This window comes from Dasypus novemcinctus, chromosome 18 (assembly GCF_030445035.2).
Source record: "Dasypus novemcinctus isolate mDasNov1 chromosome 18, mDasNov1.1.hap2, whole genome shotgun sequence".
In the NCBI taxonomy this organism is placed as follows: domain Eukaryota; kingdom Metazoa; phylum Chordata; class Mammalia; order Cingulata; family Dasypodidae; genus Dasypus; species Dasypus novemcinctus.
The window spans coordinates 74,501,859-74,519,596 of NC_080690.1; the positions used below are offsets into that span (position 1 = coordinate 74,501,859).

At 42.1% G+C, this 17,738-nt stretch overlaps 1 pseudogene; it reads left to right on the forward strand.

Moving 5' to 3' along the window:
- LOC111763223 (zinc finger protein 350-like) overlaps positions 1-17,738 on the forward strand; it is a 33,277-nt pseudogene that overhangs the window by 14,501 nt on the left and 1,038 nt on the right.

A 17,738-nucleotide genomic window follows, 5' to 3' on the forward strand; every position in this document is an offset into this window, starting at 1 on the left:
ACTGTGGTTTTGTAATATGTTTCAAATCCAGGCAGAGAAATTCCTCCCATGTCACTCTTCCTTTTTAGAATGCTTTTGGCTATTCAGGTGTACTTTTCCTTCTAAATGAATTTGGTAATTGCCTTTTCTAATTCCATAAAGTAGGCTGTTGGAATTTTTATTGGTATTGCTTGAATCTATAAATCAGTTTGGATAGGATAGACATCTTCATAATATTTAGTCTTCCCATCCATGAACACAAAATGTCTTTCCATTTGTTTAGGCCTTTTTCATTTCTTTTCACATTGTTTTGTAGTTTTCTGCTTATATATCCTGTACTTCTTTGGTCAAATTAATTTGCAGGTATTTGAGTCTTTTTGTTGCTATTGAAAATGGCAATTCCCCCCTGATTTCCTCCTCAGATTGTTCAGTACTAGTGTACAAAAACATTACTGATCTTTGCATGTTGATGTGTATCCTGCCACTTTGCTGAATTCATTTATTAGCTCTATTAACTTTGTCATGGATACGTCAGAATTCTCTAAGTGCAAGATTGTGTCATCTGCAAAAAGTGAAAGTTTTATTTCCTCTTTTACTATTTGGATACTTTAACTTTTTTTCTTGTCTAATTGCCCTAGCTAGAACTTCTAGCTCAGTATTGAATAACAGTGGTGACAGAGGGCATCCTTGTCTTTTTCCCAATCTTAGAGGGAAAGCTTGCAACCTTTCCCCATTGAGTATGATGTTGACTGTGGGTTTTTCATATATTCCTTTTATCAGATTGAGGAATTCCTATCTTTTGAAGTGTTTTTATCAAAAAAGGATACTCAGGAATCGGATGTGACTCAAGTCTACTATATGGGAGGTCCAGGGTTCAATTCCCAGGTCTTCCTGGTGAAGGCAATCTGGCCTGCATGGTGAGCTGACCCACACAGAAAGCTGGCCCACACAGCAAACTGGCCCAAGAGGAGAGCTGGTGCAGCAAGATGATGCAACAAAAAGAGACACAGAGGAGAGACAATAAGAGACAGAGCAGACCAGGGAACTGAGGTGGCATTTCTCACCCACATTGGGAGGTTACAGGATTGGTTCCTGTTGCTGCCTAAAGAGAAGCAGACACAGAGGAATGCACAGTGAATGGACACAAAGAACAGGTAATGGGGGAGGGAGAAAAATAAATATTTTTTTTAAAAAAAAAGAATGCTGGGGGAAACGGACTTGGCCCAATGGACAGGGTGTCTGCCTACTACATGGGAGGTCCACAGTTCAAATCCCGGGCCTCCTTGATCCATGTGCAGCTAGCCCAAGCACAGTGCTGATGTGCACAAGGAATGCTGTGCCACACAGGGGTGTCCCCTGCATAGGGGAGTCCCACACAAAAGGAGGATGCCCCATAAGGAGAGCCACCCAGCACAAAAGAAAAATGCAGCCTGCCCAGGAATGGCACTGCACACTCAGAACTGACACAACAAGGTGATGCAATGAAAAGAAACACAGATTTCCAGTGCTGCTGATAAGGATAGAAGCAGTCACAGAGGAACACGCAGCGAGTGGACACGGAGAGCAGACAACTTGGCGGGGGAAGAGAGAGAAATAAATAAAAAATAAATCTTAAAAAAAAAAGAATGCTGGATTTTGTCAAATGCCTTTTCTGCATCAGTTAAGATAACCATGTGTTTTTTTCCTTCAACGTTAATGTGGTTTAATTACGTTGATTTCTAATGTTGAGCTAGTCTTGCATAGCTGGAATAAATTCTACTTGGTCTTGATGTGTAAGTCTTTTGATATGCTGTTGAATTCGATTTGCAAGTATTTTGTTGAGAATTTTTGCACCTATATTCATTAGAGAGATTGGTCTGTAATTTTCTTTCCTTGTAGTATCTTATCTGGCTTTGGTATTAGGGTGATGTTGGCTTCATAAAATGTGTTGGGTAATTTTCCCTCTTCAATTTTTTTGAAAGAGTTTACGTAAGATTGGTGTTAATTCTTTTAGAAGTGTTTGATAGAATTCACCTATGAAGGTTGGACTTTGCTGGGAAATTTTTGATGACAGATGCAATCTCTTTAAATGTGATTGGTTTGTTAAGTTCTTGTATTTCTTGTAGCATCAGTGTAGGTAGTTTGTGCATTTCTAGGAACTTGTCCATTTCATCTAGGTTGTCTAGTTTGTTGGCATTCAGTTTCTCATAATATCCTCTTATGATCCTTTTTATGTCTGTGGGGTCAATTGTAACTTTCCCCCTTTCATTTCTGATTGTATTTATTTGCATCTTCTCTTTTTTTCTTTGTTAGATTACACAGATGCCACATAAAAAATATAGGGGATTCCTACATGCCCCACCTCCACATCTCCCACACTTTCCCACATCAACAACATCCCTCACCAATGCGTCACATTCATTGCAATTGATGAACACATTTTGGAGCACTGCCACTAAAGCATGGACTACAGTTTACACTGTAGTTTACACTCTCTCCCACCCAATTTAGCAGGCCATGCCAAGATATACAGTGGCCTGTATCTGCTACTGCAGTGTCACTCTGGACAACTCCCAAGTCCTGAAAATGCCCCCATACCACACCCATTCCACCCCCCACCCTCAGAAACTCCAGTGGCTACCACCTTCATACCAATGATCCAATCCCTTCCATTGCCAGAATCACAACAATCTACAGTAGAATACCAGTAAGTCTACTCCAGTACATAGTTGTTCCTCAATCCTGAAGACCGTGAGACAGCAATGTCTACCCTACCTCCAACCAAGAGGAGGTTTTGATCCCATGGGGCAGATAGATGGGACTCTCTTGCTTGCAGTTGTAGACTCTCTTGGTTCCTTGGTATGGTGCTTTTCCATCATCACCTCCTTGTTAGTTATGCTGAATGAGACCAATGAACTGGAAAGTAGGTGTTGCAAATCCATTAAGATTCAGGGCCCATCTGGCACATGGACAACCCAAAGATTTAAGTCTTTTGGACATACACCTACCAACTCTAGTACCAATCATAGGCTCAGATAGAAGGATAGAAGAGCCATGTATAGGGAAACCACAACTGAATCCAACTCTGTCACACTGGGGAGCATAAATTCCAAAGTAGGGTGCACTGGTAAGGCACATAACTCCCTAGCTATCTGCTCTGACAATAGTGCCTGTATGCCTCATTTGTCTTTACCTTTTACCCCTTTTGGTCAAGGCCTTTCTCCATTTGCATTGCTAGTTGGTGCTTGGTAGCAATCCCTCCATGCCAGAGAGGCTTATCCCCAGGAGCCATGTCCCATGCTGGGAGGAAAGCAAAGTATCCATATGCTGAGTTCAGTTTAGAGAGAGGCCACATTTGAGCAACAAGGAAGCCCTCAGAAGGTAACTTTTAAGCACCCTATAACACTAGGCTAAATTTCAAATCTCAAGAGTAAAGATTCATAAGCACAGTCATCAAAATCAAGGGCCCATCAATGGACCATCCTCCTTCACTAGTCATTGCCTCTGTACTTGGGGGATTCCTGCTGTTCTGCCAGAGAATGTGGCAGAGCTCCCCAGGATGGGAATTCAATATTCTTTTGGTTATTGTATAAATCTCCACCCAGCATGACAATGGTCCATGAACACTTTTTTTTAAGATTTTTAAAAAAATTTCTCTCCCCTTCCCCCCCACCCAGTTGTCTGCTCTCTGTGTCCATTTGCTGTGTGTTCTTCTGTGACTGCTTCTATCTTTATGAGCGGCACCGGGAATCTGTGTTTCTTTTTTTTGTTGCATCATCTTGTTGTGTCAGCTCTCCATGTGTGCAGCGCCATTCTTGGGCAGGCTGTACTTTTTTCGCACTGGGTGGTTCTTCTTATGGGGTGCACTCCTTGTGTGTGGGGCTCCTCTATGCAGGGGACACCCCTGCATGGCAGGGCACTCCTTGCACACATCAGCACTGCACATGGGCCAGCTCCACATGGGTCAAGGAGGCCTGGGGTTTGAACCACGGACCTCCCATGTGATAGACTGACGCCCTATCCATTGGGCCAAGTCTGCTTCCCTCCATGAACACTTGAACACATTTATATGTCTTATATGTATGCCCAGGTGAGCTTCCTACCATGTGTTCCCCATCACTGACACCCTGCACCAATGAATCTCCCCTGCCACAGTTGTAAACCTTTTGTGATCCAAAACCGCTAAAAAATTGAAGCCATATAAAATAGCCAAATACAATCAATAAGAGAATGAAATAATGAATTTTAAAAACAAGAAATAAAATAAAATCTAAAAATTTTAAAAAGATAAAAATTTTAAAATTTGGATAATAAAAAATGAAAGAATAGTTGAGAAGTTTTTTTGACATTTTGCCTTTTATCCCTGAAAGAACTGTTGTCCTGTATGTACAGTGACATTTCCTTTATTCCCTCATTGTCTTAGTTTTTTCATTTTGTCTTCAAATAAATTTTAGGTTATAGAAAAGTCACATACTGAATACAGGGGGCTCTCATATACCCAACATCCTCCCCCCCTCCCCTATTAATAGCATTTTATATGTGGCTGGTACATTTTTTACAACTGATGTACAAATACTGAAGCATAGCTACTAACCATGGTCGATGGTTACATTATGGTTTATATTTTGGGACATATACTTTTATAAATTTTGATGAAATAGAAAGGGAGAAGAATGTTGTGATCCAAGGCCCATATGGGCAAAATCTGCGATAAGGTGGAAGTGCATAGTTGTGTAGTGGAGGGGAATGACAGTGGTGCAGTGATACTATTGGGTTGGATGGTGCTGGTTTGTTGGGGGGGGAGTGGGGAGTGTGGGTTGGATTGTCCATGGAACTGGGGGGAGGGTTGGGGGAGGGAGCAAGTGAACACTGGGGATTGGCAGGCATGTGGTTGAAACTACAATGTTGGGAATGCTCTTTGGCAATATAGCAAGTTAGGGTTAGTGGTTTAGGGTGTTGGATGTAGGGGGCATTTGGGACAGGGTGCATGTGAAGCACACTTCTAGGGAGCATGTGAGTGTTCATCTTTTCATAGTGTGTTATATCAGTGGGTGGAGACCCACATAATGAATGGGAAGGAGTTGGACTTCCATACTGGGGAGGCACTCTATGTTCTCAAATAGAGGGATGGGAGTATCTCTAGAGCATGGGTGGTGCCCAATAGGGGAGGACAGACCAGTATGTCAAACCCTCAGTGTTGTTACAAGTAACTGAATTTCATTTATTTCTGCTTATTCTTTTGTACTGCTTGCTTTGAGATTAGTTTGCTGTGATTTTTCTAGTTTCACTAGTTGTTCAGTTAAATCTTTGAGTTTAGCTCTTCTTTTTAAACAAAGGCATTTAGGGCTATAAATTTCCCTCTCAAGACTGCCTTTGCTGTATCCCATAAATTTTGATAAGTTGTGTTCTCATTTTCATTTGTCTCTCTATATTTACTGATTTCACTTGAAATTTCTTCTTTGACCCACTGATTATTTAGGAGTATGTTGTTCAGCTGTCACACATTTGCAAGTTTATTTCTTCCAGTTTCATTTTATTGTGATCTGAGAAGGTGCATTGTATAATTTCAATCTTTTTATATTTATTTATAACTGCATTGTACCTAAGATGTGGTCTATCCTGGAGAAAGATCCATGGGCATTTGAGTAGAATGTATAACCTGCTGAATTTGGATGCAGTGTTCTGTAGATGTCTGTTAGGTCTAACTTGCTTATCATATTCTTCAAGTTCTCTGTTTCATTGTTGCTCTTCTGTCTAGCTGTTCCATCTAATGATGCAAGTGGGGTGTTGAAGTCTCCAATGATTATTGTAGAGATGTCTATTTCTCCCCTCAGTTTTGCCAGAGTTTGCCTCATATTTTGGGGCACCCTGTTTAGGTGCATAGATATGACTATTGTATGTTCCTGGTGGATTGTCCCTTTTATTAATATATAGTGAGCTTCTATATCATAATTTTTTTGCATTTAAAGTCTGTTTTATCCAATATTAATATAATTACCCCTGCTCTTTTTTGGTTACAATTTGCATGCAGTATCTTTTTCCAGCCTTCACTTTCAGCTGGTTTGTATCCCTGGGTCTGAGTTTCTTATAAGCAACATATGGATGGCTCACAGTTTTGTTTTGTTTTTTCATCTATTCTGAATGCCTGTGTCTTTTTTTTTTAAGATTTTTTCTTATTTATTTATTTATTTCTCTCCCCTTCCACCCAGTTGTCTGTTCTCTGTGTCTCTTTGCTGCATCTTCTTCTTTGTCCACTTCTGTTGTTGTCAGTGGCATGGGAATCTGTGCTTCTATTTGTTGTGTCATCTTGTTGTGTCAGTTCTCCGTGTGTGTGGGACCATTCCTGGGCAGGCTGAACTTTCTCTCACACTGGGCGGCTCTCTTTACAGGACACACTCCTTGTATGTGGGGCTCCCCTACATGAGGGACACCCCTGCATTGCATGGCAATCATTGCGCGCATCAGCACTGCGCATGGGCAAGCTCCACACAGGTCAAGGAGGCCCGGGGTTTGAACTGCAGACCTCCCATGTGGTAAATGGATGCCCTAACCACTGGGCCAAGTCCACTTCCCTGCCTGTATCTTTTGATTGGGAAGTTTAATCCATTCACATTCAATGATATTACTATAAATGTATTTTTTAAAGATTTTTTTAAAAATTTCTCTGCCCTTCTCTCCCCCACCCCATTTGTCTGTTGTGTGTGTCCATTTCCTGTGTGTTCTTCTGTGTCTGCTTATATTCTTATGGCACCAGAAATCTGTCTCTCTTTTTGTTGTATCATCTTGCTGCATCAGCTCTCCATGTGTGCACTGCCACTCCTGGGCAGGCTGCACTTTTTTTGCATAGGGTGGCTCTCCTTACAGGGTGCACTCCTTGTGTATGGGCTCCCCTACATGGGGGACACCTCTCTATGGCACAGCACTCCTTGCACACATCAGCATTGCATGTGGGTCAGCTCACCACATGGGTCAGGAGGCCTTAGGTTTGAACCCTGGACCTGCCATGTGGTAGGCAGATGCTGTCTGTTGAGCCAAATCCGCTTCCCTGTAAATGCATTATTTACATCCACCATTTTATTCCTTTGGTTTTCTTATATCATATTTTTGTCTGCCTTTTAACTCATTTCTCTTCTTTCTTTTGTACTCTCCTACAGGCCTTTCTCCTTTTCTTTCTTTCTTTCCTTCCTTTTTTTTTTTTTCTTTACTTATTTATTTGTTTATTTTGTCTGGTTATATAGTCATCTTTTTGGTGCATTGTTCACCACACAGGGACCTGAACCTCTCTGCACCATGCAGGTCTGGGATGTCTTTTTTTTTTTTTTTAACTGGGTGGTTCTGGGAATCGAACCCAGGTCCTCCATATATTAAATGGGAGCTCAACTGCTTGAGCCACAGCCACTTCCCTCTCTCCTGTCTTTTCATTTCAGGTTGTAAGGCTTCCTTTAATATTTCCTGTAAAAGTGGATTCTTTTTTGCAAACTCTCTTAGTTTCTCTTTGTAAATGTTTTATACTCACTTTCACATTTGAAAGAAAATTTTGCTGGGTAAAGAATTCTTGCCTAAACATTCATACTCATTCCATTACTGCTGCTCTCATCTGAGGTGGCTATTTAGATAAACTTTTTATCGGAATTGTTTGTCAGCATTTTAATATTTAATTTTGTAGATATTGCAAGGCTCAGTCTAAATTAGATGAAGATGATTTAAAACTATGAAATAAAATAAAGCAGATAGTATGAGGATCTGGACACCTGAAGCTCAAGTGAGCTTCCCTGACTGGTAATACACAGTGGTGTCCTGGGAGGGTGATGTGTTCTCATCACATGGGGAAAGAACATGGAAGCTTGGTGTGGACTATTCTAATGTCACACTCTGCAATTCTTTTGGTTCCTTATGTGTACCATTTTGCTATAATAAAAAGTATAGCACATTCAGGAATTCTATGGGTCATTCTAGTGAGTTATCAAACCTGAGGAGATGGTGGGAACCCCCAAATTTGTAGCCAGTTGGTCAGAAGTGTGGTTTGCCTGGGAATTGCTGAGCTTGCACTGGTGTCTGAAGTAATGGCAGTTTTACGACTGTGCCCTAAATCATGGAGTCTCACCTAACTGGGTAGTTAGCATCTGAATTGCATTGTAGTTGGTGTAAGAAGTTTTTGTAATACATAATAAATAGAAAATCACCCCTTAAAAAAAAAAGAGTTCTTGCCTGGCAGCTTCTCTCTTTCAGTATCCTAATTGTATCATACCACTGTCTTCTTGTCTCCATGATTTCTGAAGAGAAATCTGCACTAAGACTTACTGGACACCCCTTGTTCATGATCATTTGCTTCTTTCTTCCTGTGCTCAGAATATTCTCTTTATCTTTGACATTTGACATTCTGAGTAGTATGTGTCTTGGAGTAGGTCTATTTGGATTTAGTTTGATTGGGGTATGGTGTGCTTCTTGGACATGTAAGTTCATTTCTTTCATGGGAATTGGGAAATTTTCATCTATTTCCTCAAATATTCTTTTTGTTTTGTTTTGTTTTTTGTGGGGGTTTTTTGTTGTTTTTTTTAAGATTTATTTTTTATTTATTTCTCTCCCCTCCCCCCCCAGTTGTCTGCTCTCTGTGGCCACTTGCTATGTGTTCCTCTGTGACGCTTATATCCTTATCAGTGGCACTGGGAATCTATGTTTCTTTTTGTTGCGTCATCTTGCTGCATCAGCTCTCCGTGTGTGCAGCACCATTCTTGGGCAGGCTGCACTTTCTTTCACACTGGGTGGCTCTTCTTATAGGGTTCACTCCTTGCACATGGGGCTCCCCTACATGGGGGACACCCCTGCATGGCAGGGCACTCCTTGCGCACATCAGCACTGCACATGGGCCAGCTCCACACGGGTCAAGGAGGCCCAGGGTTTGAACTGTGGACCTCTTATGTGATAGGTGGACACCCTATCCATTGGGCCAAGTCTGCTTCCCTCCTCAAATATTCTTTCTGCCCCTTTCCCTTCTCTTCTTCTGGAACTCCTATGACATGTATGTTGTTGCATTTCATGTTGTCATTCAACTCACTGAGCCCCTGCTCAATTTTTTCCATTCTTTTCTCTCTGTTCTTTTCTTTCTTCAATTTTATCTGTTCTGTCTTCTGTATCACTTATTTTTTCTTCTGTCATTTTGAGTCTGCTGTTGTTTGCCTTAATGTATTTTGTTTTTTAAAAGATTTATTATTTTTTGTTTATTTCTCCCCCCATCCTCCCTTGTCTGCTCTCTCTGTCCATTTGCTGTGTGTTCTTCTGTGTCTGCTTATATTCTCATTAGGCAGCTCCAGGTACAGATCCTGGGACCTTTCAGAGTGGGAGAGAGGTGATTACTCTCTCGCACCACCTCAACTCCCTGTTCTACTACATCTTCTTATTTTCTCTTCTGTCTCTCTGTTGGGTCATCTTGCTGCACCAGCTCTCCACATTGGCTGGCACTCCTGCCAAGGCGGCTTTCCCATGCTGGGCAGCATTCCCATGTAGGCTGGCACTCCACATGGGCCAGCTCACTGCATGGACCAGCTTGCCCTTACCAGGAGGCCCTAGGAATCAAACCCTGGACCTCCTATATGGTAGATGGGAGCCCAATTGGTTGAACCGCATCCATTTCCCTCTAATGTGTTTAAGATTTATTATTTATTTATTTATCCCCTCCCTTGCAGCTTGTTTGCTATCTGCTCTCTCTAGCCATTCATTGCACATTCTTCTGTATCTTGCTTGTCTCCCCTTGTTGTGTCATCTTGCTGTGCCAGCTCTCCACAGGTGCAGGCTGTCAGCTCTCCATGGGGGTAGGCCAACTTGACTTCACAAGGAGGCCCTGGGACATGAACCCAGGGCCTCCCATACTGTAGGCGGGAGCCTAATCAATTGAGCCACAGCCACTTCCCTCTAATGTGTTTTTGTTCTCACCTACTGTGTCTTTCATTCCCGTGAGCTCTGTTACTTTTCTGTTCAGGATTTCAATTTTTGTTTGTACTCACTCAATGACTTCTTTATGTCATTTATTTCTTTAGTCATATTGTCTTTCAATTCATTAGTTTGATTTTGGAAATTTGTGCACATCTACTAACTAGTTCTCTCAAATAGTTTGTCTCTTCTGGGGATTTGCTATATTCCTTCTCTTGGGCCATGTCTTCCATTTTCTTAGTAAGGTTCATAACTTTTTACTGGTGTCTAGACATCTGATTAGGATGTAGTTTATTCAGAGGCTCAATTTCTTTCTCTTTTGTAGGTGGAGGCTGTGTGTTAATCCTGCTTTTAGATTCTTGGCTTGACCTGGATTGTTAGGATTGGCCCTGCTAGTTGCTCAAAACAGGGCTCTGGACCCAGTAATTGATTGCAGACCAGCTTCCTAGGGCCTTGGGGAGGGAAGCTATAAAGGCCGGAAAAATGTCTCCTACTTTTCACTTTCTCAAATGCACTTCCTTGTTCTTCCAGCAGATGGTGCTCTTTGGCAGTTCTCAGTTCAATGCCTGGTTGGGTGTATCTGTTGCAACACAGACTGGACCAATGTGACTGAGTTTCCTGTCAGGGGGCTATGAGCCTTGCGATTCAAACTTTCTCAGTGACAATTCTCCAGCCTTCTCTGGCAACCCCCTCCCTTTTCCTGGGTTGGAAATATTTCCACTCCCTTCTGAGTCCTCAACAATCAGTCCCTGTTAGTAGAGGAGGAGATTGAGAGGGTTGTATATCTTTATTCCTTTGTTGGCCCCCAAGGCATACAGTGGTGCAGCCCCACCTGGCCTCAAAGGGCTCCTGGACACAACCAACCAAATCTGTGGGTCAAAAACTGAGTTAAAAAAAAAAAAAGCTGTCAGCCTTAGACTGTATCCCTCTCTCCTTTCCTGGGGTGGTAGACCCTGGAGTCCCCTTTGTCTGTAACTACAGGCCCAGAGGCCTGAGAATTCTAAAGTTCTGTCATGGTGATTCCCCTCCTTTGTTCCTTTCTCCTCTGGGTGGTGTCCAGCCTTCACCTGGTGTCCCAAACCCTAGCAGATCTTTTTCCAGGCTGTTTCAGCCTATCCTCTAGCTATTTTTCTGGAGAAGAGAGTCCTGTGCCTTTCTAGTCCACCATTTTTCCAGATGTCTCAAGTATTTCTTAAATATTCATTTTTTGTTGTGGTATATGTGCATAAAACATACATCAAGACCTCTTCCGCTGAAAGCCTGCTTGGATTATAGTTAGGGTATAAGTCTGGACATTTCACTATCTAAAACTCTCTCGGGGATGCTGCTGTGACCATTAACTTGGTGACTTTCAACCCTGATATATGCTAAAACAAATTGAATTTTTGCGAAAAAAGAAAATACTTCTAAAGCAAGATTTTTGTAGCAAATACATGAGAAGTCCGTACATAATACAGGTTTTGAATACAAGATATTTTCACTAGAATTCAAAGCTGTGTGAAGTTAAATGTCAAGATGATCAGAAGAGATGGAATATTTAGAAACTTAGGGAAATAGAGTTTATAGTGTTGTAGAGAGCATGGAGAATGATAGCATGATATGCAGAAAGCATATTTAGATTTTGAATAAAGAAGATGATGAATAGCAAAGATTGTCACATGTGTCTGCTGACTTTCCCAATCAATGTAGTCATTGTTTAGTTTCCATGTGTGGGCTTTTCCAAATTAAATCTAAATGTTTGAAAGACTAAAATCTTGGCCATATGCCATAGTCTTCTTTCAATCTTCACATTCTCTGAAGATGATTTTATCTAGTTCTTTGTCCTTAAACTATATGTATCTTGATATTCCCCACATTGCTATGCCCACTTAAGCTCTTTCTCAAGATTTAAATATTAGGGAAGCAGATGTGGCTCAAGTGATAGAGCTTCCGCCTACCATATGGAAGGACCTGGGTTTGATCCCTGGGGCCTCCTAGTGAAAAAGAAGAAGGGAAAGCATGTCTGTGTGGCAAGCCAGTGCCCACGTGAGTGCCCACATGGTGAGCCAGTGCCCACGTGAGTGCCCATGTGGTGAGCCAGTGCCCTGTGCAAGTGACTCACACAGCAAGATGATGATGCATCAAAAAGAGAGACAAGGGCCCTAGGGGAGCAGCAGCAGTCCCCCAGGTGCAACGGTAAGGACCAGAAAGGAATGAGGGTCCAACAGTGAGACCATGATACTAATGACTATGCTTGTGAGCCTATATGCCTGAAATAAGAACAAGGCCTAGAGCAGCACTGTGCCTAGGAATTTCCTCCTGACAGCCTTCATGTTACTCAAATATGGCCATTCTCAAAGCCAAACTCAGCATGTAAATGCAATGCCTTCCCTCCAGCGTGGGACATGACACCCGGGGATGAGCCTCCCTGGCACCGAGGGATCACTACCAAGTACCAGCTGATGACAGAACTAGAAAATGACCTTGAATTAAAGGTTCAATGCGGATCAGCAGAATATCCCTGTCTACATATAACATGACTTTAAAATGCTGTTTGACCTAATATAAGGGGGAAATGGAAAGGAGAAATGAGTTTATATGGCTACGAGTCTCTAAAAAAGAGTCTGGAGGTTGTCAGAAGGATTGCCCTTATGCACAACTGAGCAGAGTCTAAAGACAGATAAAGGGAAACGGACTTTGGCCCAGTGGTTAGGGCGTCTGTCTACCACATGGGAGGTCCGCGGTTCAAGCCCCGGGCCTCCTTGACCCGTGTGGAGCTGGCCCATGCGCAGTGCTGATGCGCACAAGGAGTGCCCTGCCACACAGGGGTGTCCCCCACATAGGGGAGACCCACGCGCAAGGAGTGCACCCATAAGGAGAGCCGCCCAGCGCGAAGGAGGGAGCAGCCTGCTGAGGAATGGCACCGCCCACACTTCCCGTGCCGCTGATGACAACAGAAGTGGACAAAGAAACAAGACACAGCAAATAGACACAGAGAACAGACAACCAGGGGAGGGGAGGGGAATTAAATAAATAAAAATAAATCTTCAAAAAAAAAAAAAGACAGATAAAGTAGATACAACCCCAGGTATTGGTTCTTTTGAGGGCTAAAGAGACCCACGGGTTCTATGGTCATGGCAGATGGGGTTCACTGCCATGTCAGATGGCCCTTCTTTGGAGCTGGTGTTTCTGCGTGATGGAACTGGACTCAGATGGGATCTCTTTTCACAAGACTTTCATGCTACTTTACTGGAATTGTAGTTGGTGTTGGGGTTTAAGATATATTTAGGGGATTTGAATCTCTGGACTGACAATATGATAGCCAGGCCCTGAGCCTCAACAGACTTCAGCTCCTACAGTCTGATTTATTGGACTCGCCCCACTCAGCTAAGATGGAGTTGAAGAAGGACAACCACCACACCATGGAGCCTAGAGTGCCTACAACTGAAAGTAGGAGGATTGCATCCAGTATCCATGTGGAATCTGAGCCTCCTCTTGACATAGAGGTGCAATGGACACAACCAATCCAAGGTCCACAGAGAAAAGGTGGCATTGGTGTGGGAAAAGAGGCCATGGTGGCTCATGGGTATGGGGAATGGGAGGAAGAGATGAGATGTGGAGGCATTTTGGGACTTGGAGTTGCCCTGGATGGTGCTTCAGGGGCAATCACCAGACATTGTAAACCCTCCCAGGGCCCACTGGATGGAACGTGGGAGAGTATGGGCTATGATATGGACCACTGACCATGAGGTGCAGAGATGCCCAGAGATGTACTTACCAAATGCAATGGATGTGTCATGATGATAGGAGTGAGTGTTGCTGGGGGGGGGGGGGGGAATGGTGGGGTGGGGGTTGTGGGGTTGAATGGGACCTCATATTTTTTGAATGTAATATTTTTACAAAATGAATAAAATTAAAAAAAAAAAAAAGAGAGACAAGGGGAGAGTCAAGGTGGAGTGCAGCAGAAACCAGGAACTGAGGTGGCACAATTGACATGGAACCTCTCTCCCCATCAGAGGTTTCCAGGATCTAGTCCCGGTGAATCCCAGGGGAGAGAAAATAAAACAAGACAGCAAAAACAGCAGGGTAGGAGGAGGGGAAGGGGGAAAATAAATAAATAAATCTTAAAAAAAAAAAGATTTAGATATCCAACTGGGTATTTGGTCTGTACTTTGATAGCTAATAAAAATCTGAAATTTTATATGCTTCAAAATGCCCATTTATTTTTCCCATATTCCAAACCTCAATGCTATTCACCCTCTCAAAGGCACTATCTACATACCTCTTGACATAAGCACAATACTTAGGAGTAACCTTAATCCCTCACTTTCTAAATTTCATTTTGTCCAATCCCATTTTTAATTCATTGGTGTGCCTTGTCTTATCCCAAAATATATTCTCATTTCCTCCTTGTCTTCCCGTCTCTTTTGCTTCTTCAAACCACTTTGAATGACTGACATCTGCTTTCCATTTTTCTTAGTTTTGTTTATTTTGTTTTCCCTAACTAAACTGCACACTCAATGAAAATAAGGAGTATGTTCATATGTCACACCAGCACCATGATTAGTACATAATAGGCATTTAACAAGGATTTATGGAATGACTGAATGCAGCCCTATAATTTTGGATTAGGTTTTCTTTCAACCTCTATTTTTTCTTCTAACAGTGACTTGCTTGTTTTTACCTTCTCTCCATGGTTTGCAAGGCCCTGTTTAGAAATGAGCCATATCTACATTTATTCTTTTTTTTAAAGATTTATTTTTTATTTATTTCTCTCCCCTTCTCCCCCCCCCCACCCCAGTTGTCTGCCCTCTGTGTCCATTCCCTGTGTGTTCTTCTGTGACCACTTCTATTCTTATCAGTGGCACCCGGAATCTGTGTTTCTTTTTGTTGCGTCATCTTGCTGTTTCAGCTCTGCGTGTGTGCAGAGCCATTCTTGGGCAGCCTGCACTTTCTTTTGTGCTGAGCAGCTCTCCTTATGGGGTGCACTCCTTGCACGCAGGGCTCCCCTACACCGGGGACATCCCTGCGTGGCAGGGCACTCCTTGCACACATCAGCACTGCACATGGGCCAGCTCCACATGGGTCAAGGAGGCCTAGGGTTTGAGCTGCGGACCTCCCATGTGGTAGGCGGATGCCCTATCCATTGGGCCAAGTCCGCTTCCCACTACATTTATTCTTTTAAGAATTATCTCAGCTTGTTTACACACTGATTGCTTTTGTCACTTTGTTTGTATTTATTATTGTTTTTACTTATGTCCAAGAGATAAGGAACATTATTGGAGATTCTTATTTACTGAGATCCTGCAGGTGTCACTTAAGAACCAGCCATAACTAGGCATTCATTGTTCTCTTCTTTCCTAGAAATCAAGAAAGTTAACTGTCATCTGCAGGGGCACTCGCAAACCAAGGCTATCTGAAGAGATTGGAACAATGCCATGAACGTATTGCCTTTGAAAATATTATTTGTCTAGACCAAAGTCATTCTCCTGTAAGGCAAAACCTTGGAAAAACTCTGAAATTAAAATTTTTTAAATTGTTTTTTATTATTTTAAAAGATACTTAGATTACATAAATGTTTCATAAAAAGTAAAGGGGATTCCCCTATGCTCTGCTTCCTACACCTCCCATATTTTCCCACATTAACATCCTTCATTAGTGTGGTACATTCATTAAAATTGATGAACACAGTTTGAAGCATTGCCATTAAGCATGGATTATAGTTTACATTGAAGTTTACACTCTCTGCCACACAATTTTGTAGGTTATGGCAAGATATATAATGGCCTGTATCTGTCATTGCAATGTCATTCAGGACAATTCCCAAGTCTGGAAAATGCCACTATATTACACCTGTTTTTCCCTCTCCTTCGCCTCAGAACCTCCAGTGGCCACTGCCTCCACATCAATGGGATAAGTTCTTACATTGCTAGAATCACAATAAGTCTATAGTAGAATACCAGTAAGTCTACTTTGGTCCATAGTTCATTCTCCAATCCTGAGGATTCTGGGATGGTGAAGCTCACTCCACCTCTAACTGAGAGGGGGCTTCAATCCCATAGGGCAGATGGATGGGACTCTCTTGCTTGCAGTTGTAGACTCTCTCAGTTCCCTGGAATGGTCATTGTCCATCATCATCTCCTTGTTAGTTGTCCTGGGTGAGTCCAGTGAACTAGAGAGTAGGTGTTACAACTCTGTTGAGATTCAGGGCCCAGCTGGTACATGGACAGCCCAAAGATTTAAGTCTCTTGGATGTACACCTACCAACTCTAGGACTAATTATAGGTTTAAACAGAAAGGTCAGAAGAGCCATGTGTAGGGAAACCACAATGCAGTCCAATTCTGTCACACTGAGGAGCATAAATTCCAAAGTAGGTCCCACTGATAGCGCTAAACTCCTGAGCTATCTGTCCTGATCATAGGATCTGGATGTCTTCAGAGCCCTCAGGAGCCCTGCTAAATTTGAGGCAGTATTTATTTTGACTGTCAATGAGATCCTGCTAAGACATGCATAAACATAACCTCTGGACCCACTTTGAGGTTATAAAAATAACCTCTTGACCCACGTTGAAGTCTCTTAAGCACACAAACTCATTTGTCTTTACCTTTTCCCCCTTCTGGTCAAGGTCTTTCTCCAGCTGCATTGCTAGTTGGTGCTTGGTCATAATCCCTCCGTGCCAGGGAGGCTCATCCCCAGGAGCCATGTCCTACACTTGGAGGAAGGTAATACATTTATATGCTGAATTCAGCTTAGAAAAAAGTCATATTTGAACAACAAGGAGGCTCTCAGGAGGTAATTCTTAGGCATCCTGTAATACTAGGCTAAGTTTCAATTTCAAAAGTAAAGGTTCATAAGTACAGTCACCAATATCAAGGGCCCATCAATGGACCATCCTCCTTCACTAGTCATTGCCCCTGTACTTGGGGGATTCTTGCTATTCCATTAGAGAGTGGGGGAGAGCTCCCCTTGATGGGAATTTGATATTCTTTTGGTTATTATGTGAATCTCCACACACTGTGACAGTGCCCTATGAACACTTGAACACATTTTTATGTCTTATATGTATGCCCCCAAGTGAACCTTCTCCCATGTATCCCCCATCACTGACACCTTACACCAATGATCCTCCCCGTCATAGTTGAAACCCTTCTGTGATCCAAAACGTCCTCAAAAATGAAGCCAATAAAAAAGCCAAATACAATTAATAAGAAAATGCAGTAATAATGATGGTTTTTAAAATAAGATATAAAATACAGAAATTTTTTAATTGTAATAATAAAAAATGAAAAAATATTTTTAAAATGTTTGACATATGTCTTTCATCACTATAAGATCTGTTGTCTTGTATGGTACAGTGACATTTTCTTCCATTTATTCCCCCAGTGTCTTACTTTTTTCATTTTGTCTTCAAAAAAAAAGTTTTAGATGACAGAAAAGTCATGTACAGAATAGAGGGGATTCCCATATACCCAACATACTCCCCCTTTTCCCCTTTTCCCTGTTAATAACGTTTTATATGTGGATTGTACATTTGTTAAAATAATGTACAAATATTGAAACATAGCTACTAACCATGGTCAATGGTTACATTATGGTTTATATTTTGGGCCATATACTTTTATAAATTTTGATGAAATTTAACATGGCTGTGTCCATCATTGCAAGATAATGTAGAACACTTCCATTTCCCCCAAAATGTCCCATGTTTCATGTATTCTATTCTCTCTCCTCCTCCCCTTTGAGCTCGTGGCAACTACCAGGTTTCACTCCTTGAAGAACAAGATCCATAGTTACTTGCAACAGCATTGAGGGCTTGACATACTGGTCTGAACTCCTCTATTAGGCACCTCATGCTCTCAAGAGACTCTCACCC